The following is a 23,649-nucleotide window of genomic DNA, read 5'->3' as shown; positions in this document are numbered from 1 at the left end:
AATCATAGGAAACAAACTGAGGGTTGCTGGAGGGGAGGAGACTGGGGGGATGGGGCAATTAGGTGATGGGCATTAGGGGGGGCACATGATGGGATGAGCACTGGGTGTTATAGAAGACTGATGAATCACTGAACTCTACCTCTGAATCCAATAATACATTATATGTTAATTAATTGAATTTAAATTAAAAAATGGAAAAAATACAAAAAATAAAATTAGAAGTTACATACTGGGGCAAAAAAAAAGACATTGAGCATTAAAGGATCTGTCTAGAGTAGAGTTAAATAATAAACTTTGTATTAGAAGATTACTCAGAAGATGGAATATCTATTTCTCCTTCAACCCATAAATGTTAGTCTGAAGTTTACAGGCTTCCATGAATAATTATAATTATTTCTCAATATTTCAAGAATTTTAAAAGGAAACAAGGTGAGTAACTGAAAAATTATAGTCCCTACATATGCCTACATCTGCCTGTTTTCCACTTTCAAATCCCCAACTCCTAAATTAAGTAATATAACTATATATAAAGATTCTGAGTGGCTATAATATCTTGGTTCATCTATTTTAAAATAATCCTTGGGAATTTGTGTGTCTCTGTATGAGAGAGAGAGAGAGAGAGAGAGAGAGAGAGGCAGACAGAATACTAGAGCATTTGATCAGTCGTATATGAATGCATATATGAATGATGTGGGGCAGAATATTGGAAATATTCCTATCCTAGGAAATATAAACTATATGATAACTAGAGGTTTAATATAACATAGCTGGGCATATTTTAATGTGCTTGTATATAGCTTCTGAGAGTTTGGGAATGGATTATAGAAAAATGTTTTCCATTTCTATATGCAATAAAAGTGTTCTTTCCAAGCTTCCATTTTGCTCTCCTCCTTTTCCACTAATTAGGCATGAAAGAAAAAATAGACCTAACTTCTATTATCTATCTTTCTGAAGGAATTGTTGAGCAAATAGCAACAGTAAACCAAAAAATATTAGGTAAAAAAGGACTATAATAAAACCAAACAGGTCAAATCACAGAAGGATGGGCTTTATTTTCCACAGAAAGACTTTGTCATCCCTTTTAAACTTCTAGTACCATTAACATCATTATTTTTTTTATTTATTAATTTGAGACACAGAGATACAGAGAGAGAGAGAGCATGAGCAGAGGGAGAGGCGAGGGAGAGGGAGAAGCAGACTCCCCACTGAGTCAGAAGCCCGACGTGGGGCTTGATCCCAGGACCCATGACCTGAGCCAAAGGCAGAAGCTTAACCATCTGAGCCACCCACATGCCCCCCATTAACATCATTATTAAAAAGTTATAAAGTAAAACAGGTTTTCTATAGCAATGGACACAAACCTCTAACATACCAGGAAAGATTTTACTATCTAAATTTTCAGTGAACATCTGAAGAACAGTTGGGTTCTGCAGAAGAATGGTAAAGAGATGACCATGAATTCATCCCTACTTAATGAAAACCCTTACCCAATATACTCTATGCTTTCACTGACAACTGGAAAGGAATACATCTTATATTATATCAGATATCCTTTCTAAAGTGGCTGCAGCATTTTCAGCTCAGAATCTCCCCTACTCATTTGCATCAAAAATAATAAAATACCTAGGAATAAATTTAAAGAGGACCTGCACTCTTAAAACTATAAAACACTGATGAAAGAAATTAAAGATGACATAATCAAATGAAAAGATATTTCATGCTCATGGATTGAAAGAACCAATATTGTTAAAATGTCCATAGCACCCAAAGCAGTCTACAGATTTAACGCAATCCTTATCAAAATACCAATATTTTTCACAGAACTAAAACAAATAACACTAAAATTTGTATGGAACCACAAAAACCCTGACTAGCCAGAGCAATCTTAAGAAAGAACAAAGCTGAAAGTGTCACAATCCCAGATTTCAAGATACACAACAAAGCTGTAGGAATCGAAACAGTACTGGTACAAAAATAGACACACAGGTCAATGCAACAGAAGAGAGCCCAGAAATAGACATAAATTAATAAAAAAATTAATCTATGATTCAAAAAAAAAGCAAGAATGAGGAAAATATGGCCTCTTCAAACAAATGGTGCTGGGAAAACTAGACAGCTACATGCAAAAGAATGAAACTGGACCACTTTGTTACACCATACACAAAAATAAACTCAAATGGAGTAAGACCTAAATGTGAGACCTGAAACCATAAAACTCCTAGAAGAAAACACAGGCAGTAATTTCATTGACATCAGCTATAAAAACAAATAAACAAACAAACATTGTTTGAGATATAGCTCCTCAAGCAATGGAAACAAAAGCAAAATCAAACTATTGGGACTACACAAAAATAAAAAGCTTTTGCACAGTGAAGGACATCATCAACAAAATAACAAGGAAACCTCCTGAATGGGAAAAAAATATTTACAAGTGATACATCCAATAAGGGGTTAATATCCAAAATATATTAATAACTTATACAACTCAACACCAAAAAAACAAAAAAACAAACAAAAAAACCAAATAATGTAATTTAAAAATGGGCAGAAGCCCTGAAAAGACATTTTCCCAAAGAAGACAAATGGCCAAAAGACACATGAAAAATGTTCAACATCAGCAATCCTCAGGGAAATGGAAATGAAAACCACAGTGAGATATCACCTCACCTCTGTCAGAATGGCTAAAGTAAAAAGGACAAGAAATTACAAATATTGGCAAAGATATGGAGAAAAAGGAACCCTTGTGCACGGTTGGTGGGACTGTGAACAGGTGCAGCTACTTTGGAAAACAGAATGGAGGTCCCTCAAAAAATTAAGAATAGAATTACCGTATGATCCAGTAATCCCACTACTGGGCACTGACTCGAAGAAAATGAAAATACTAATATGAAAAGATATATACACCCCTAAGTTTATTGCAACATTTTTTGTAGTAGCCAAGATATGGAAACAACACAAGTGCCCATCTATAGATGAACTGATAAAGAAGATGTGGTATATATACAATGGAATATTACTCAGCCATAAAAAAAGAATGAGATCTTGCCATTTGCAACAACATGGATGGATCTAGAAGGTAAAATGCTAAATGAAGTAAGTTAGAGAATGACAAATACCATATGATCTCACTCATATGTGGAATTTAAGAAACAACAACAACAACAAAAAACAACAAAAAAAACCCCAAACCCAAACCCAAACCAGACTCTTAAGTACAGAGAACAAACTGATTGTTGCTAGAGGGGAGGGGAGTAGGGGGGGTGGATGAAATAGACAAAGGGGATTAAGAACATACTTATCATGACGATCCTGAAGGGAAAAACATTTAAAAAGAAGTGAAAGAAAAACATTTAGAACAATACAAATGTAAACTAAGTAAAAAAAAAGTTTGAATTATCTATACACAGCACTTGCCTAGAATAATTTGCCATATGTTAACTGTAATGCTTACATAAAACATTATAATGCATCATCTCCTTTTTAAGAAATATAAAATGCTTGGTAGATCTTATTTCTATTAAGACAACCAGTTAAAGAATTAAGGAAACAGGATAATTTTTAAAAGAGAAAACTAGATGATAAACCACTTGATATAATGTCTTATTTCTTTATCTCTGTTACTTGAGACAGTGCAATGCACAGAATAGGCATTTAATAAGTGTGTTTATGATAATAGTTTAGAAAAGCCAATGTACAGAGGAGATACCTGCTAATTTAAAAAAAGTGACAAATCTGAAAAAAATGATTATCATTAAATACTATGAAAGATTGCTCTTAGTGTAACTTAAGTGTCTTCAACTTTTTAAAACAAAAAAAAATTATTTGTTAAAGCCTTTAAAAAATATATATTAACACTTTTTAGCTGTATTTGCCTCCAGGGCGTGAGGAACCCAAGGCTAATTACTTCGTTTCCTGACACGAGCCTTGTGAATAAGCCAAGCTCACTAGTACACTGTGCCCAACTGGGGAGGGGGCAGGTGATGAGGTTAAGGCAGTGTCCCTCAAAATTATTTAAAATATCCCTTTTATACATTAATTTATATAATTTTTATGTATCTTCAGTTTCTTCATCAATTTTTGGTCCCATGCCACTTGTAGGCAGTTGCACATGATAGCACCGTGAGCAGGTGCACTGCCGCTGGAGCTGGCCTGCCTGGGGGTGAACCTCCATTGTGCAATTTACCACCTGGGTGTTCTGGTCCGTTTGGGTTGCTATCACCAAAATATAGACTAGGTGGCTTACACAACAAACATTTATTCTCACAGTTCTGGAGGCTGGAAAGTACAAGATGAAGGTATGGATTCAGTGTCTGGCGACAGCCTGTTTCCTATTTCATAGACCACTGTCTCTGAAGGGCCTGGTTCATAGGAATGGCTCTCTGGTCCTCACATGTTGGAAGGCTGGCAGAGCTCTACAGGGTCTCCTTTATGAGGGCACTAGTTCTATTCTCTCTTTTATAAGGGCTCCGCTCTCATGACTGAATCACACCCCAGAGGCCCTCCCTCCTAATACTATCATATTGGGGGTTAGGATTTCAATATATGAATTTAGGAGGGACACAAACATTCAATCCATAAGAGTGGGTGACACTGGGCCACTTACTCATCCATCCACTTTGTGTCTTTGTCTCCACATCTGTAACATGGGACAATAATAATACCTCATCTAGTGGAATAAAATGAGTTGATACTATATAAAGCATTTAATATGCACTGCCTGGGCATATTACATGCTATGTAAGTGTTTGTCAAATCAAATAATTATAAATTGAGAATAATTATAATACTTATTGGGCAGATTTTGAAGGGTTTATGTAAGGATTAAATTAAAAAGTAAAAAACAAAAACAAAAACTCCCCTACTAATACTTATAGACTATGCTGATTCTGGTAGTAAATGACAGAAATGAAAAAAAAAAAATGGTGATTTACATGTGACCCAACAGTGAATGCAGACTATGTAAGCCCCCAAAAAAATCCATTTGTTAAGTATACTCCATGAATTATAATTTTTCATTCACCTCTTTTGATAATATAGCTGTCTCTAAGACACGGGATAAAAAAAGAGTAAGTATAAGAATTTAAGTGATTATTAGAAATGGTAAAAAGTAAGGTAAATGTTACAGGATAATCAATAATATATAAGATAACTTGTGATATTCTCTCAGAATGCAAAGTGAAGGAGCAAAAGAAAAATAATGCTGAGGTAAGTTACTTAAGTTGTAAAATAAAAGGAAAAATCCTTTAAAGTTTTTAACCTTTTTGTGTTTCTAAAGTAACCATAACAATAAGGACAGAAGAAAAAGTAAAAACTATTTTAGAATAAAACTTCACAAAGATTGAAATGAACCAAACTTAAGCAGGAATAAAAAGTTGAAAAAAAAAAAAAACCCACAACGAGGGAACGCCTGGGTGTCTCAGTCAATTAAGCCTCAAACTCTTGGTGTCGGCTCAGGTCATGATATCGGGGTCCTGGGATCGAGCCCTGTATAGGGCTCCGTGCTCAGTAGGAGTCTGCTTGAGATGCTCTCCCTCTGCCCCTCCCCCAACTTGCATGTGCATGCGTGCTCTCTCTCACTCTCTCTAATAAATAACTAAATAGAATCTTAAAAAAAAACACACACAATGAAGTGACAATCAGAAATCTCATGAAAAAAGATTAACCCCATAGGGATTTAGGAATTTTGAAAAGTTAAAAAAAATCACATGCAAAAGTACAAAAAACAGGTTGAGATTAACATATTCAAAAACATTAAATACCTTCAGAAAATGGAGTGATAGCTACAGATTTCTGAGTAAAAATATTGTCAGTAAATGCATACCAACTCTGTCATTATTTTTTCTTAGTCATAATGAAAAAGAAAATACATGCATACATATATACATAAAGATTAATAAACAAAGATATTCTGAAGCAAAAGCTGAAATATATATTCACCATTTATGCTTTTTCTGAAAAACAAAAGCAAAAGATAAAAAAACCTGTTCTAGTTATCTATTTTTGTGTTGAAAATTAGTGGATTGAAAGGGTTTGGCTGCACTAGCATTGGAGGTCAGTCACCAACATCACTTCAACCACTTTCTGAGAAGCCATTAAGACTATCCCAAGTTCAAAGGAAAATAAATTGAATCCTATTCATCCATGTGTGAAATATCAAAGAATTTGAAGGCATTTTTAATCCACACAGTACCCTCATTACACAGGCTAATTGAGAAATGATTGAATTTCACCATACATAAATTAAAACAAAGCAACTATAAGTACAAAAATCAGAGAGTAAAAAGGAAATTAAAGCAAAAATCATGGACTATTTAGGAAAGAGCAATCATGTCAACAATATATCTCAAAACTTGGGGAGATTGCAAAAGTATCATCCAGGGAAAATATAGATGACTTGATGTAAATTAATTTTTAAATCAGAAAAATAACTATAAGTATATCAAATAAGTGGGCTACATCAAATTAAAAAGCTTCTGCGCAGCAAAGTTAACAATCAGAATGAAAAGGCAACCTATGGAATGGAAGGAGATATTAACAAATCATATGTCTACTAAGGGGTTAATTCCAAGATATGTAAGGAACTTGTAAACTCAACAGCAAAACAAAAACAAAATCAAAAAGACAACCCAATTAAAAATGGCCAACAGTCACATGAAAAGATGCTTAATATCACTAATCATCAGGAAAATACAGATCAAAAGCACAATGAGATATCACCACACACATATTAGAATGGCTATCATCAAAAAGTCAGAAAATAACTGGGGTTGGCAAAGATGTAGAGAAAAGGGGAGTCTTATACACTGCTGGTAGGAATGTAAATAGGAACAGCCTTTATGAAAAAGTAGGAGGGTCGTCAAAAAATTAAAAATAGAACTACCATAGGATCCATCTATCTCATTTCTGGGTATATCTGAAGGAAATAAAATAATTACTTCAAAGAGCTATCTTCACTCCCATGTTCACAGTATTATTCACAGTAACCAAAATATGGGAAAAAACCTGAGTCTATCAGCAGATGAATGGATAAAGAAGACACACACACACACACACACACACACACACACACTGGAATATTATTCAGCCATTAGAAAGAAGGAAATCTTGCCATTTGCAACAACACAGAGGAACCTAGAACACATGAGGTTAAGTGAAAGAAGTCAGACACAGAAAGAAACACTGCATGATCTTACCTATATGTAGAAGCTAAAAAAATGTCTGGCTCAAAATAACAAAGAGTAGAATGGTGGTCATCAGGGGCTGGAGGGTAGGGGAAATAGACATTAGCCAAAGGGTACAAACTTTCAGTTATAAGATGAATAAGTTCTGGAGACCTAATGCACAACATGGTGACTATAGTTAATAATAATGTATTTTTTCTCCAAATTTTTATTTAAATTCTAGTTAGGTCTTTTTTTTTTAATTTTATTTTTTTGAGAGAGAGAGCCTGAGCTGGGGGGAGGGACAGAGGGAGAGGGAGAAGCAGGCTCCCCACTGAGCAGGGAGCCCAACGCAGGGCTCAATCCCAGGACCCTGGGATCATGACCTGAGCCGAAGGCAGACGCTTAACCAACTGAGCCACCCAGGAGCCCCTTAAATTCTCCTTAGTTAACATATAGTGTAATAGTAATTTCAAGAGTAGAATTTAGTGGTTCGCCACTTACATGTAATACCCAGTGTTCATCATAACAAGTGCTCTCCTTAATAACCCATCACCCATTTAGCCCATCCCCCACCCACCTGCCTCCATCAACCCTGTTTGTTCTCTATTGTTAAGAGTCTCTTATGGTTTGCTTCCTTCTCTCTCTCTCTTTTTTCCCCCTTCCGTTATGTTCATCTGTTTTGTTTATTAAATTTCACATACGAGTGAAATCATATGGTATTTGTCTTTCTCTGACTTATTTCGCTTAGCATCATACACTCCAGCTCCATTCATGTTGTTGCAAGTTTGCAAGATATCATTCTTTTTGATGACTGAATAATATTCGTGTGTGTGTTTGTGTGTGTGTGTGTGTGTGTGTGTACACCACATCGTCCTTATCCATCAGTCAATGGACAATGGATATTTGGGCTCTTTACATAGTTTGGCTATTGTTGATAAACATCAGGACGCATGTACGCCTTCAAATCAGTATTTTTGTATCCTACCTAGTAGTGCAGTTGCTGGATCATAGGGTAGTTCTATTTTTAACTTTTGCAGAACCTCCATACTGTTTTCCAGAGTGGCTGTACCAGTTTGCATTCCCACCAACTGTGTAAGAGGGCGCATCCTCATCAAAATCTGTTGTTTCTTGAAAGAAATGAAAAAAAAAAAAAGATAAAGTGTAGGGGCACCTGGATGGCTCAGTCGTTAAGCGTCTACCCTCAGCTCAGGTCATGATCCCAGGGTCTTGGGATCAAGCCCCGCATCGGGCTCCCTGCTCTGCGGGAAGCCTGTTTCTCACTCTGCTACTCCCCCTGCTTGTGTTCCCTCTCTCGCTGTGTCAAATAAATAAATAAAATCTTAAAAAAAAAAAAGAAACATAAAGTGTAGCTACATGAGGTGATGGATATGTTAATTAGCTTGACTGTGGTAATTATTTAAGGATATATACAATATATCAAAATATCAAGTTGAACAACCTAAATATATACATTTTCCATTTGTCAGTCATACTTCAATAAAACTGGAGGAAAAAAGAAATGTAAATCTATCAAAATCAAAACCAAATCTAAACAAAAGAAAATTGTCTCTGCAAAATATCCCCAGAACTGGATAGTTTCACCAGTTCCTTCATTTCTTTCAAACATCCATTTCCATGCCATATAGGTTGCTTTGGGGTAATAGTAATACAAAAATCTCCAGTATTACTTCACGAATATCATAAATATACCAAATACTGATCAAACTTAACGACAATATATTGGTTACAAAGATATATGTAAATATTTTCAATAAAATAATGAAATTCATGCCCAGCACAAAAGAACCAACATAATTTGATAGAAGTGTGAATTGATTTACCAACACACAACATAAACCTTAAGCGTGTTTTTCTCCATAATGCAGTTTGTCCACTCCTAGAATTTTAATCTAAGGAATTAATCAGAGATGATCTCAATTATGAAATAAAAGTGTTTTACCACATATTGATATTAATTACAATAAATTAGCAATAAATTGGAGAAGTCAAGATATTGCATAGCGTATTTCCCACATTGTCTAAAATGAGCCTGTTTTGATTAAAAACATTAAAAATAATTAAATTATATTTTAGAAAATATTAATTTCTTACCATTAGGAAGACATTAAAATATTTTAGTATTTTCAGTTTAAGTTACAATGACTTTATACTCAAGGGGAAATAATGATAATAGGAAGAAAATGGGAATTATCTCCTAATTATAATACATTAATTGTAGACTTTGTGTCTCCTAGAAAAAAAAATCTATAATACACTAATATTTCTAAAAGATAAGGCAGCTGTCTGGTAACTATTATTGTTATTTAGAGCAAAAATAAACTGATATAGTGGCTATTTGTCAAATGAGCCTTGAACTTTCCCTAATCTTCACTTGACTCAAACTCTACTGTATATTTTACCCCTCATATCTACTCATCAAAATTGTACCTATTCTTCTAGTCACAAAATGTTGTACTACTTACATAGTTTTTCCATATACTACTCTAGATTTCAGTTCTTTGTGAGCATATTTTGCTTTACTTTTTGACTCTCAGAAGACAAGTGGCCTCTTCTATTCATCACTATGTCTCTCATAGCAACATAGCAATGCTGTGCCTGGCATTTAGCATGAGCTTGATTAAATATGTGACAAATAAATAAATGTTGACCAAATTGAATCTCTGCTCAGGATCTTGGCTCAGAAATACATTTCTCTCTCTCTCTCTCTCTCCCCACCTCAGTTCCAGTTTTCTCAAGCCTTCAGAGAGCTCAGTAATTCCATGGCAGTGAAAGGGTTAGAATCTGTGGGGATGAGAGCCTGTCATAGACATTGCTCCATCACAATGCACCACATCTACATGCTGTACTTACATTTACTGTTTCCATTTGCCTGTTTCCCATCAATTCCATTTCTGCCATGCTGGGTTCAACTCTACGCTCCAGGTGCTAGAATTCTGCATATTCCGTTTCCAGACTCCCATTTTTGTTCTGCCAATGGGAGTCACTGGCAAGAAATCCAAACTGTGGAGGAAAAAAAAATATTTTTCTATCATTTTTCCTGTTTTAGCACCAGTTCTGGTAAGAGTGGACAAAGCACAGCCCCGGGAGGCTGAGGAATCTAGCAGCATCAATGGTTGGGGCTCTGCTGGTGGTGCCAGCTAGTGGTGGGCCGCCAGTGGCTTTTGGTGATTCTGGCAGAAGCACTGGTAGGAGGCATGGTGTCTTATGCTGAATATCATCTCCAGGTCAATATAGAAACTGATATTTGTTTGTGCTGCTCTAACAAACTATCATAGACTGGATGGCTTATAAACAACAGAATTTTTTTTTTAAAGAACTGATAATTTATTAAAAAGGTTGATTTAAGCATCTGCAATGGTGACTTCAACCTCAACTCCTGGCTCAATACTGATGGAAGTAATCTGCTTAACAATCTCAGAAGGACTGTGCAAATCAATGAGTCGCTTGTGGATCCTCATCTGAAAACGATCCCAGGTCTTAGAACCTTCACCACAAGCAGTTTTTCTTGTAGTGATTCTCTGAGTCTTGGTAGGCATCCAAACTGGTCCTTTCACTTTGCGATTCTTTTCCTTTGCACCTCTGATCAAGTCAGCACATACCTTTTCCAAAGATTTTATGTTGCGGCTGGTGAGAGTAATTCCAATTCAGTGAATCATACTGGGGATCAGGTTTCAACATACAAATTTGTGGGGGCAAGTCTTAAGCAGATTGTGCACTGAGCATGGAGCCTGACACGGGGCTCAATCTCACAACCCTGAGATCATGACTTGAGCTGAAACCAAGGGCTGGACTCTTAATTGACTGTACCACCCAAGCTCCCCGCTTTTGCATCATTTTTATACATAAATCCTCATATTAAATTCTTCCTGCTGTTTGACCGTAAAGTGATTCCTTCCTTCCTTCTCTTCCTACTTCCCTCCTTCCATTCTTTTTTTTTATTGAACTATGATATATATATGCATTAGTATGAAAAATCTCACAGATATAAAATTCTTCTCAGTGATATTTAGGAAATATGGAAATGCAGGGGCACTTGGGTGGCTCAGTCACTTAAGCGTCCAACTCTTGATTTTGGCTCAGGTCCTGATCTTGGGGTCCTGAGGTGGAGTCCGGCATTAGTCTCCATGCTTAGCAGGGAGTGTGCTTGAGATTCTCTCTCCCCTTTTCCTCTGTCCCTCCCTCCCCCATGCATGCGCTCTGTCTCACTCCCTAAAGTAAATATATCTTGAAAAAAAAATAAGCAAACTAATACAATGAGATGATTGAAGAGCTTGATAGACAATGAATTAAATATATTGAGCTAATATTTGAGACATTCCCATGAATTAGGCACTGAGTTGAATTTCTAGCATAAACTTTACCAAAGCTCTATGATAGGGGTACTCATAGAATGCTTTTTTTTTTTTTTTTTTTTTACAAATACTGATACTGAGAAAAAAACAGGCTAAGTTCCCCAAAGTCACACAGTTGGGAAGTTGCAAAACTAAGACTCAAATCTTTCCTGTTTATTCATGTGATACATCTTCATTAATTATTGTAAATATTAATGTATACTAATAGCTATCAATAAATGTAATTTATTAGCTAATATATATTTATTAAATGACTATTATCAGACATCAAGTCTGTATGTATCAACAGCACTGATGGAATTGAAAAAAAATATCTGAACATGGCACCCCGGCCCTTGGAAACAGTCTCATACTACCTTTCAGGGCAAAACAAAGGTATAGGTGCTCTTACCTCAGTCCTATTCTTTTTTTTTCTTTAAGATTTTATTTTATTTATTTATTTGAGAAAGAGCGAGAGCACAAGAGGGGGTAGGGTCAGAGGGAGAAGCAGATTCCCTGCTGAGCAGGGAGCCTGATGCAGGACTTGATCCCAGGACTCCGGGATCATGACCTGAGCCAAAGGCAGTAGCTTAACCAACTGAGCCACCCAGGTGCCCACCTCAGTCCTCTTCTGCTAACAATATATTCTTCAGAATTTTGTTAGGAAAGAAAAAATATGTATATATTAAATAAGCACTCCTAAAGGACAACTGAAAGGATCTCACTTTGGATTGTCCACCAGGGACTACCATATTTTTAGGATTTATTTATCATAGTAACTGTCTTCAAAGCATAGCTTACAGACCCCTGTGGGTTCCTAAAACATTTTCAGAGGATCTCTAAGCTCAAAATCATTTTTATACTACTATTATAATATCATATTATCTTTTTTCTCTGTGCCTTTCTCTCTGTGTGATATTTTCACTGACAGTGCAACAGCAATGGTAGAAAATCTCCTGGTAAATTAACCCAAAACAAGGCATGGCCTCAAAATGTATTAGCATCATCATATTTTTCATTACCACAAACTTGCTGGAAAAAAAATAAAACTCAGTTTCATTTGAGATTGTCCTTGAGGGGTCAATAAAAATTATTAATTTTATTAAATCTTCATGTTTGAGTATCTTTTTAATATTTTATGTGACAAAATGACAAATATGCATAAATCATTTTCCAGGTGTACTGAAGTGTAATGAGTAATCAAGGAAAAGCCTATGTGCAATTGTATGCGTGGGCAGCTGATCTGCTTTTTTTCGTGGAAAATCATTTTTACTCGAAAAAGCAAATGAATGGACAACCTATGGTTAACCAGACTTGATATATTTGACACAAATTTTGTCTACAATCAACAAAGAGCCTGCAAAGCCAAAGAAAATAACTGACAGCAATTTTGTCAATAATCAAATTTGGGCCTTGAAGTGAAAATTAGAATTTTGGAAAACTTGTATTAGTTCCTGGAAATTGAAAGTTTCCCAATACTTACTTTCCTGTTGAAATTGGTTATACTAGTAAAAATTAGGCTTTTTGCTACTGTGTTATGAAATATGTCAAACATTTAGAAGATCTGCATGCATTACTCAGTGAACCAATATTTCTCAAATAATCAATGTCTGATGTTATAAAAATCATATATGAATAAAAGATCTATGCAAAATATAAGACAGATCAATCAATGTTATGGAGTAAAATGAGTGTGCTGATTGGGATTGTTGATTTTTACTGTGGGATCAAACAAGCAGATATAAGAAAGCTACTGTCTTCAATTAAGCTAGTCATTACAGAGATTTAAAAGTATTTAATACAATGACATTCTTCTCACTAAAGTTTTTTGTTTGGGAAATTTTTTTAATTAAAAAATAATTATATTAACATATAAGTTTATGATTTTATAAGTAAATATTTTCCTCAGTTTTAATTTCTAATGAAAAATATTAATAGATACAAGTCACAGAGACAACATCTCCATATTCTCCTCAATAATTTTTTTAGTGGGTGGGGGAGGGGCAGAGGGAGAAAGAATCTTAAGCCGACTCCACACCCAGCGCAGAACCAGAGGCAGGACTCGATCTCACAACCCTGAGATCATGACCTGAGCTGGAAATCAAGAATCAGACTCTTAACCAACTGAGCTTAAGTTAAACGCTTAACCCAGGCGCCCCTCAGTAATTTTTAAACAGTTAAAAGGGGTGATATTTCACAATATTGGGAATTTTTCGGTGAACTGGTGAATCCCCCGTACACAGAGGGCAAGGAGAAACCTGAGAAAGAGGAAACCACTCCAGGTTGACAGATGCAGTCTTAACAAGCAAGGGAACTTAGGAGGCTTGTCTTGGGCGGCTGAAAGACAAGTAGATCTCTGCACCTGCTCTCTAGAATCTTCAAAGTTTAGACAAAGGCCTTAATGGGGTTCTGCCAAGTATACCGGGCAGATGGTCTCCACGACACACTGCTCTCTCAGGGCCTCCTTAGAACTGCTTCAGATGTGGTGGACAGGCAAATCTATTTTCCAAAGACAGGGAAGGTGGGGAGAAGCCGCCAATTGCTTGTGGGTCAACCAGTGGTCACATCTTCTTGATGACCTCTTCCAACAAGGGGTCCTGAGACCGAAACGTTTGAGAATGGCTTTACTTAGCATTTACTAATAAAGTTATTTGTAGACTACCGAATTAACATTTGTCAGGATTAAAAGTTTCCCTCAGTGTAGTTCGCATCATTATTCTCGGGAGAGAACACCACTTTTTGATGTGTCTTTGCTAAATGATGGACCCAAAGTCCCTCTTTTCACAGGTGTAATGAAATGAGTGCCTATTGTTTGTTTATGAAAAGTAACAAGTATAATGAGTTTTATATGGCTTCAAGGAATGGATAACATCTAAATCAGGAATTCTTATTTTCCTATGGAATTTGGATCTATCTGTATTCAGGTTCAGATCCACCTTCTAGTCCCTAGCTATTTCTTTTTTCCCTGTTTATCCCTTTCACATATTTCTTTCCTTTTTGTTTTCTTTCTGTGTGTGTGTGTGTGTGTGTGTGTGTGTGTGTGTGTGTGGCTGAAATTCTCTCCCTTCTTCCCTCCCTCCCTTTCTTCCTCCCTCATCACCCTTCCCACGACCACCATGTTCTCTCTAACTTTATTGAAATATTGGAGGACCCAGTTTAAAATGGCATATGCATGTGACAGGGCTTGTAGGGTAATACCGGATCTTTGGAGAATATTTTAATTGTATTATCTCCAAGATTATCTTCAATTTAATCAGTCCCATTTAATAATGCAATAGGCAATTCAAGTTGCAGTAACTGTGTCATATAAGAAGTTGTTTGACAGGAAACATCACATAATCCTTTTGAAGCACATGGTAGACTCCCTGATGCAGACAATTAAAAGACAAGAATACTCTTCTAAGCCTAATTTATCATAGGACAATATGCAATTAGAGACTGGTTTTTTAAATGCATGCATGTAATGGGATGCAATGTGACCATTAAAAAATCTTTGTATTCAAGTATATCCAAGAGTAATGTAATATTTGTATGATATGGAAGTGACAAATTTGTATGAATATTTAGAATGTATGCATACATTTAAAAAGGCACTAAAAAGTGAAGAAAATATAATAAAATGTGGTGATATAGGTTTGAATATTTATAAATGTGATAAATCTATTTCTTTTGAAATCTGGGTGAAAAGTGATAATAAATACTTCTAAAACAGAGCAGGATACTTCACTGCTCCCTTGGCTCTGAGGTAGTGTTCTAATCTGAAACAAAAACTGGGAAGCCAGTCCCTTACTATCTACTATGTCAGAGTTCCAGATTTATCTTGCACAAGCTAAAAGCATTTCTCCAAGACACACCATCTTTATTTAATGGGAAATGATATTTTGAATTAGTTTTCAAATCACATTGCTATGTGTTGGCCCTTGTTTTTCAGTCTTTGTATGTCATCTGGTCTTTTCACCTAGAGACACAAAAGGTTTTTTCTCTTTTCCTTTAATATTCAGGAGTTTTGCTAGAATATGACTTGTTCTTCATTCTCAGGTATGGAGCATGCTCTTTCAATATGTACTTTCCAAATCTTTAGTATTTCAGGAAAGTTTATTTTTTTTTAATTATAATATTTAGTCTTAACTCTGATCCTTGCTTTAGATCTCCCTTTAGGGTTTCCTTTATCTCCATATTATCTATATTTAATATTCCACTTTCTCTTTAATCATTTTTATCTCTGATAAAATGATTTTTGATTTTTCATATCTTTTCTCTTTTCTACATTCTACTTATCTTATTAAGGCACTACATTTTTTTATGTCAAATTTATTCATGCTCTGTGGCTTCTATTTCAGTTGTTTTCATTTACAAAATGGTCTAAATGGTTTTTTTCTTTTATGTCTAATCACTCACAAGTTTTCTGCATGGCCCTCCTTTGTCTATGTCCTGTGAAGGCAGACCTTTTGTTTCTCTTTCCTTTTGTAAATAATATAAAGAATTAGTGTGGACATATCCCAGATCAAGTATGAAATATAAATTTTCTATCTAAAATTAGTGGATGCTGCCCAACTCTATGGAAGTTTTTTTTCTAGGTGGACAACTTCCATACAGGACAAAACATTTAAAAAGAGAGAGAAAGATAAAGAAGTATGGTTGGTAATGGTTTCATGTTTTCTAATGACTCACAATAGTCCTACTCTGATCTGTTTATTAGTCAGTGAAATGGCTGGTCATGGTGTTTGGGTCCACACACAATACATACAGTCAGTGTTATTTAGCTTCCCTTGATGCACAGAAAGAGAAAAATATTCACAATGATAAAAATGTTATAAAATGAATAGCGTTGTATGGTGACAGTTGGTAGATATACTTGTGATAAGCATAGCACAACTTAAGGAGATGCTGAATCACTATGTTGTACACCTGAAACTAATGTAACATTGTGTGTCAACTACAGTCAAATTAAAAACAAATTTAAAAAGGTGAAGAACTAAAAAAAAATTATAACATTCTTCATTTCTGATATGCTTTTTGAAGTAAGTCTGCTTATACTTATTTCAACTTCTTTTTCCCTGGGCTTTACAGAATCTCAGCAAACTATTAGGATTCTTACTTATTCTTTGTTCACTATTTTTTTTTAAGTACGCCTATGCCCAATGTGGGGCTGAGATCAAGAGTTGCACGCTCCACTGACTGAGCCAGCCATGTGCCCCTTCTTCTACTTTTTAAGTTATCTATCTATCTATCTATCTATCTATCTATCTATCATCTATCTATCTATCTATCTATCTTTATCTATCTATCTATCTATCTATCTATCTATCTATCTACCTATCTATCTATCTATCATCTATCTATTTATTTATTTATTTATTAAGTAGGCTCCACACCCAATGTGGAGCCTAATGCAGGGCTCAAACTCATGACCATGAGATCAAGACCTGAACCAAGATTGAGTCAAACTTTCAACCAACTGAGCTACCCAGGCACCCCTAAGTTTTATTTTTAAAAGGTATTAAGCATGGTGTTTTAGAAAAAATTGTCTCCTCTAAAATACTTAAACCCTTTTTCATAATGTTTGGAAGTTTCCTTAATTGGTTCTTTCTGCATTCATTCATTTTCTTCCTCTTCTGAGTTCTCCCCTTCCTCAGCATCAGAGCTCATCTGTTCAAATAACTCCTTCGATGTAGAGAACAGCATTAAGAGTTACAAGAATGTGCATTACATTTATATACAAACTGTAACCATATAATATAGTTGAACACAGAAAAACTTGGGATTTACAGACAAGTTGTGAGTGAAGAAATAGTCAAAAATCTAGATAGTTGATAAAAGCCAACAATCAAGGAGAGGTGAAGACATAGAACTAAGTGATTGATCTGCCAATGATAAAATAGGAACGAGGATCCAGAAAATTATTAGATGAAATTTCAGGACTCAGAACAAGGCAAGGAATACATCAGAAATAAAGTAGACCAAACCAAAAAACAGAAAACTAGACTCAATGAAAAGGGAGATTATCATAAGTCAAAGGCAATCATTCAGGAATCTGATAATTTATAAAAACTGAAGATGAAACCAGTTGTTCAAAACAATGGGGATGTAAACAAAAAATTATGATTAATAAGACTTTGTGTTAACATTTGGAGAGGAAAATGTATTTCTATAAAATAGAGTATGATATTCAACCCTGCTTCACTCTTCAAAATGGCATATTTACCTGTGTGAGATGAATCAAACCACTCATAAAATCAATACCCCATTTTTTATTAATATAACCTGAATCTATGATATCATTTTGCTTAAATAACACATAGTACTTGCCATGTGATGAGTACTGCCATAAACACTTTTAAACATAAAGTCATATTTGTGTTTAAAACATAACATCCTATAAAACAAAAAAAAAATCCCATAATCCTTTTTTGAGTTAATTTCACTCTTTAGTTTCCAATTATTTTCTATATTGTGCAGTTTCTACCTTTGCTTTGTTGTTTATTTAAGTCCCTACCTCAAAACATGGAAATAATCTTATTGCTTCTATAGCTCGGAACTATGGCTTCCATGTTCAGTCATAATATACACTATTATTTTGAGAATTCTGTGATTGAATACACTTGGTAAAACTTTCTCCCAGTCTGTGATACTGAGAAATATGTAGATTGTCACTGTACCTCATGACTGCCAAGTTGCTCTGGCCCTTATAATAAGATCAAGTCAATAATCAATGGTTCTTCAAAGCAACTTCTGTTATTTTGGTTTTAACCTTAAATAAAAGAGATAAAAAAAAACACACCATAAAATTTATTTTGGAACTTTTAACACATTGAATTTTACACAAATATTTATTAGGCATACATTATTTATGAGAAATTGTGATGAACTTTGGCGTTATGCTGTGAAGTAAATGCCTCCATTGTTAAAATAATCCTATAACTTCACAAAATTAAAACAGAAAACACTGGTCTGGTACAACAGGAAAATCAGTTTTGAGGAGAAGTATGTAGGACTTTGTGAATTTGTTTATTCATTTCTATATTTATTTTTTAGAATTTTTAAAGCTAGTGAAAGTATTTCTGAAGCTACAAACCATGTTTCATGTTTTGCTATTTCACTATATACTGAACTTCTAGAAATAGAACTTCATCAGAATTTTATTTAAAATTTATTTATTTAAGTCCTTATTTAATGTCCCTTTGACATTCATGAGCACAGTAAATATGTCTATCTCATCATTTACCTTGATAATTTTAGAGTACCTAATAGTGCATGATAAATATGAATAAATAAATATATGAGTCAAGAATATCTAAAAAAGGTTTAGAAGTTCTGTACTTCTAGGCATACATTATATTATTCTGAAATTCTAATGTGCATTTCTGTGACTATTATAACAAATAAAAATGTGTTTTGGTAAAGTGTTTATGAAATCTCTAAATAAGAAGTTCTCTGAATTTATTAATATTCAATTGAATAAAATAATCATTTAGTAGACTTTGCTGTCTCTCAAGGAATCAAGCTACTTGGAATGAAGCCCTTTATGTTGTTGTCCTTCCCATATTGACTTTGGCCTCTGCCATATGACTGGGTTTGGCCAAATTTTCTCACATTTATTAACTGCAAGAACTAGGAGAAATTAAGTTTGCTGAAGTTCAGTTACTCAGCTGTTAAAAATAAGAAATACTATTTACTTTAGAAATTTGGCATAATAATTACATATGGTAACTCCTGAAAGAGTTTAATGCTTTTGCGCTCAGGGCTTAAGTTACTGGCAAGTATGATGTAGACATAGGGAGAAACTGAATCCAAACCATTAAATAGCAAATGTTTTTGTTTAGCTAGAAAATAGAATTAACTTAATATACAAATATTAATAGATTCAAGCATTTAATTTAAAAATGCTAAATCAGGGTGCCTGGGTGGCTCAGTTGGTTAAGCGACTGCCTTCAGCTCAGGTCATGATCCTGGAGTCCCAGGATCGAGTCCCACATCGGGCTCCCTGCTCAGCAGGGAGTCTGCTTCTCCCTCTGACCCTCTTCCCTCTTGTGCTCTCTATCTCTCATTCTCTCTCTCAAATAAATAAATAAAATATTTAAAAAAAATGCTAAATCATATGATGATTAGTTTTATGTAATTAATTTTGTGGTACTGGACTAAGTTACATTGGGTTGGAAGAGCAAATATTGTTAAAATACCTATACTACTCAAAGCAATCTATAGATTTAATACAATCCATATCAAAATGCCAACAGCATTTTTCACAGAACTAGAATAAATCATCCTAAAATATGTATGGAACTACAAAAGACCGAATAGCCAAAGCAATCTTGAAAAAAGAAAAACAAAACTGGAGGTATCACAATTCCAGACTGTAAGTTATACTACAAAGTGGTGGTAATTAAAACAGTATGGTACTGGCATAAAAACAGACACATAGATCAATAGAATAGACTAGGAAACCCAGAAATAAACCCATAGTTATATGGTCAGTTGATCTTTGACAAAGGAGGAAAGAATATCCAATGGGAAAAAGACAGTCTCTTCAACAAATGATGCTGGGAAAACTGGACAGCCACATGCAAAGGAATGAAACTGGAACATGTTCTTTCACCACCCAGAAAAATAAACTCAACATGGATTAAAGATTTAAATGGAGACCTGACACCATAAAAATTCTTGAAGAGAGCATATGCCATAATTTCTCTGACAATGGCTATATCAACATTTTTCTAGATAGGTCAAGGGAGATAAAAACAAAAATAAACTATTGGGACTACATCAGAATAAAAAGTTTCTGCACAGTGAAGGAAATAATCAACAAAACTAAAAGGCAACCTATGGAATGGGAGAAAATATTTGTAAATGACATATTTGATAAAGGGTTAGTATCTAGAATACATAAAGAACTAATACAACTCACTACCCAAAAAACAAATAATCTAATTTTAAAATGGGCATAAAACATGAATATACATTTCTCCAAAGAAGCCATCCACATGGTCAACAGACTCTGATCATCAGGGAAATGCAAATCAAAACCACAATGAGATATCACCTCATACCTGTCAAGTGGCAAAAATCAAAAATACGAAAAACAACAGATGTTAGTAAGGATGTGAAGAAAGAGGAACCCTCTTGCACTGTTGATGGGAATGCAGACTGGTGCAGCCACTCTGGAAAACAGTATGGAAGTTCCTCAAAAAGTTAAAAATAGAAGAACCTTACTATCTAGAAATTGCATTACTAGGTATTTACCCAAAGAACACAAAAGTACTAATTTGAAGGGATACGTGCACCCTGATGTTTATAGCAGATTTTACAATAGCCAAATTATGGAAACAGTCCAAGTGTCCATCAACTGACGAATGGATAAGGAAGATGTGGTACATACATATACAACAGAATATTATTCAGCCATAAATAAGAATGAAATCGCTATTTGCAACAACATGGATGGAGCTAGAGAGTATTATGCTAAGTGGTAAGTCAGCCAGAAAAAGACAAATCCCATAGGATCTCACTCCTATGTGGAGTTTAAGAAACAAAACAAATGAGCAAAGGGGAAAAAAAAAAGAGACAAACCAAGAAAAAGACACTTAACTATAGAGAACAAACTGATGGTTACCAGTAGGGGGATGGGTGAAATAGGTGATGGGGATTAAAGAATATACTTATCTCAATGAAAAAAATTAAATAAATAAAAACAAAAATGCTAAATGCTATGATAATTAGTGTTATACAATTGTGTAATATTGGACTAAGTTACATTGATTCTTATACATACGCATTTTCCGAATGTATAAACAGTTTCCGGAAAGTATCTCCAGTCTTTTGTTTTGTAACTCCATGGAGAATTATATTTGATAACATCATCGGTACAAAATAAACCTGAAACAGTGGTCCTGTCTCATTGAGCTTTTTAAATGAATTCCTAATTTCTGATTGAAGCCATGGTGTCCTTGTAAACATGGCAGGGTTACTGAAGATGACTGCCACAGTGAAGAATATGAAAGGCAATGTGTTCATCAAAGACAGCCTGGCTAAGTTTTGATGGGAGCTAATCGTCAGGAATCCAGTATCATTTAACACTGATACTAGATATTTGATGGGGCTTCCACTAAAACTGTCATGCCATCCTGAACCCACTGTGGAAAATAAAACAAGCATCCTTAGGATAGGTAATTGAAAGAATGCATTCGCTTTTAAGGCACTTACTACTTTCTACCTGTAATATAGCTATTTTCATATATATCTTTATTGCATATGTGTTACATAATATCATTGTCCAAATATACATTATATACAGGTATTATATATATAATCTGTTTGTCTTAGTTCAGGCTACTGTAACACAATATTATAGATTGGGTGGCTTATAAAAAACAGAAATTTATTTCTCACAGTTCTGAAGGCTGACATCCAAGATCAGGCTGCCAGCATGGTGGAGTTCTGGTAAGAGCCATTTTCTTCCATGGCCATTTTCTCATTGTATTTTCACATGGCAGAAAGAGGGCTAGAAAACTCTCTGGGGTCTCTTTTTGCATGGATTCTATTCATGAGGGCTCCATGCTCATTACCTATTACCTCCCAAAGACCCCACTTCTTAATACCATCAAATCAGGGGTTAGAATTTAAGCATATGAATTTTGAGGAGACACAAACATCAGTCCATAGAACTATTTTTCTCATGTATCAGTCAAGTAGCAATTTGAAGGCAGGTATTATTCATTTTTTGAAATCTTCTAAAGAATTGTAAATATTATATATATTCAATAATTGATACGAGTAATTCAATATTCAATAAATATTACAAAATACAGATGGCCCCTGGCGTATGATGGTTCAACTTATGATTTTTCAACTTTACCATGGTGCAAAAGCAATATGCATTCAGTAGAAACCATACCTCAAGTTGTGAATTTTGATCTTTTTTTCCAGGCTAGCAATATGCAGATCGATAGTCCCTTAAGATGCTGGACCACAACAGCAAGGCATAGTTCCCAGTTAGTGATGCAGTCAGGAGGGTAAACAGCTGAAACACACGATTACCCATAAAACCATTCTGTTTTTCACTTTCAGTACAGTATTCAAAAAATTACAAGACATTCAACACTATTATAAAGTGGGCTTTGTGTTAAAAGATTTTGCCCAACTGTAGGCTAATGTACATGTTCTGAACATGTTTAAGGTATGATGTTCAGTGGGTTAGGTGTATTAAATGTATTTTCAACTTACAATATTTATAACATGATATATTATTGTAAGTAAGATCTGTGTTATAAAAGTAAAAGTGTAAAGAACTAAAAAAGTAAAGTTATGAAGAAGGGAAGGATAGGAGAAGGGAAGAAAGGATACATATATTCTTTATATATCAAAATATACCTAGGATGACAAAAAATACATACATTATCTTGTCCAATTCAAAAATCTTTGAGAAGCTGCCTAGGACCAAAACACTTAAACTTAGATTTATGCCTATTTTATTAGAAAGTTGCCTTTATTAAAAAGAAAAAAAAAAAAAGAAAAAAACCCCCACAACTATCCATTTCCATTGATCCTGTAAGGCCACTTCTAGAAATTTACCCTAAGAAAATTATATAATATGCATTAAAAGATGAATGGACAATAATATTTCTTGTCACATATGTAAATATGGGGGAAAAATAAGCTACATGCCCAACAATAGGGAATACATTTAATATGAAAGGGCAAGAAACATACAATTGGTGTGATCAAAAAACATACAATTTATGTGATCATAAAATCATATCTTAGAAGAATATTTCATAATATGGTTAAAAAAAGATTTGTGACATAGTAACTGAGGGAAATAAAGATCAGTTTGAGTAGTTTTAAGGTCACGCAATATGTAAATGAAGAATTGGAAATGAAATCAGATTTGCTAAACTGTACATGTACATATGAAATCAGAAATCAATTGTAAGCATTTTCTACCTACTTGTTTTCAAGCTCATGAATCTTAAATTCAAAATGCCCTTTGGTAAATATGCATATCAAATTACCACATTGTATACTTTAAATAATATAATTATATTTGTCAATTATTCATCAATAAAGTCTAAAAAATAAAAAGAGAAAGAATGTTGAGAAATCAAACCAATACAGTTTGTCAAAAGTAAATAATTTGT

At 34.5% G+C, this 23,649-nt stretch overlaps 1 pseudogene; it reads right to left on the bottom strand.

Moving 5' to 3' along the window:
• Positions 1 to 10,512: 10,512 nt before the first annotated feature.
• On the bottom strand, positions 10,513 to 21,373 carry LOC148163781 (small ribosomal subunit protein uS10 pseudogene; annotated as a pseudogene).
• Between the last annotated feature and the right edge of the window lie 2,276 nt (positions 21,374 to 23,649).

This window comes from Eumetopias jubatus, unplaced genomic scaffold (assembly GCF_037043125.1).
Source record: "Eumetopias jubatus isolate StellerSeaLion01/CBP00866 unplaced genomic scaffold, mEumJub1_p1.0 scaffold_8, whole genome shotgun sequence".
In the NCBI taxonomy this organism is placed as follows: domain Eukaryota; kingdom Metazoa; phylum Chordata; class Mammalia; order Carnivora; family Otariidae; genus Eumetopias; species Eumetopias jubatus.
The sequence above is the reverse complement of the archived record's forward strand: the minus strand, read 5'-3'. Positions and strand labels throughout refer to the sequence as shown.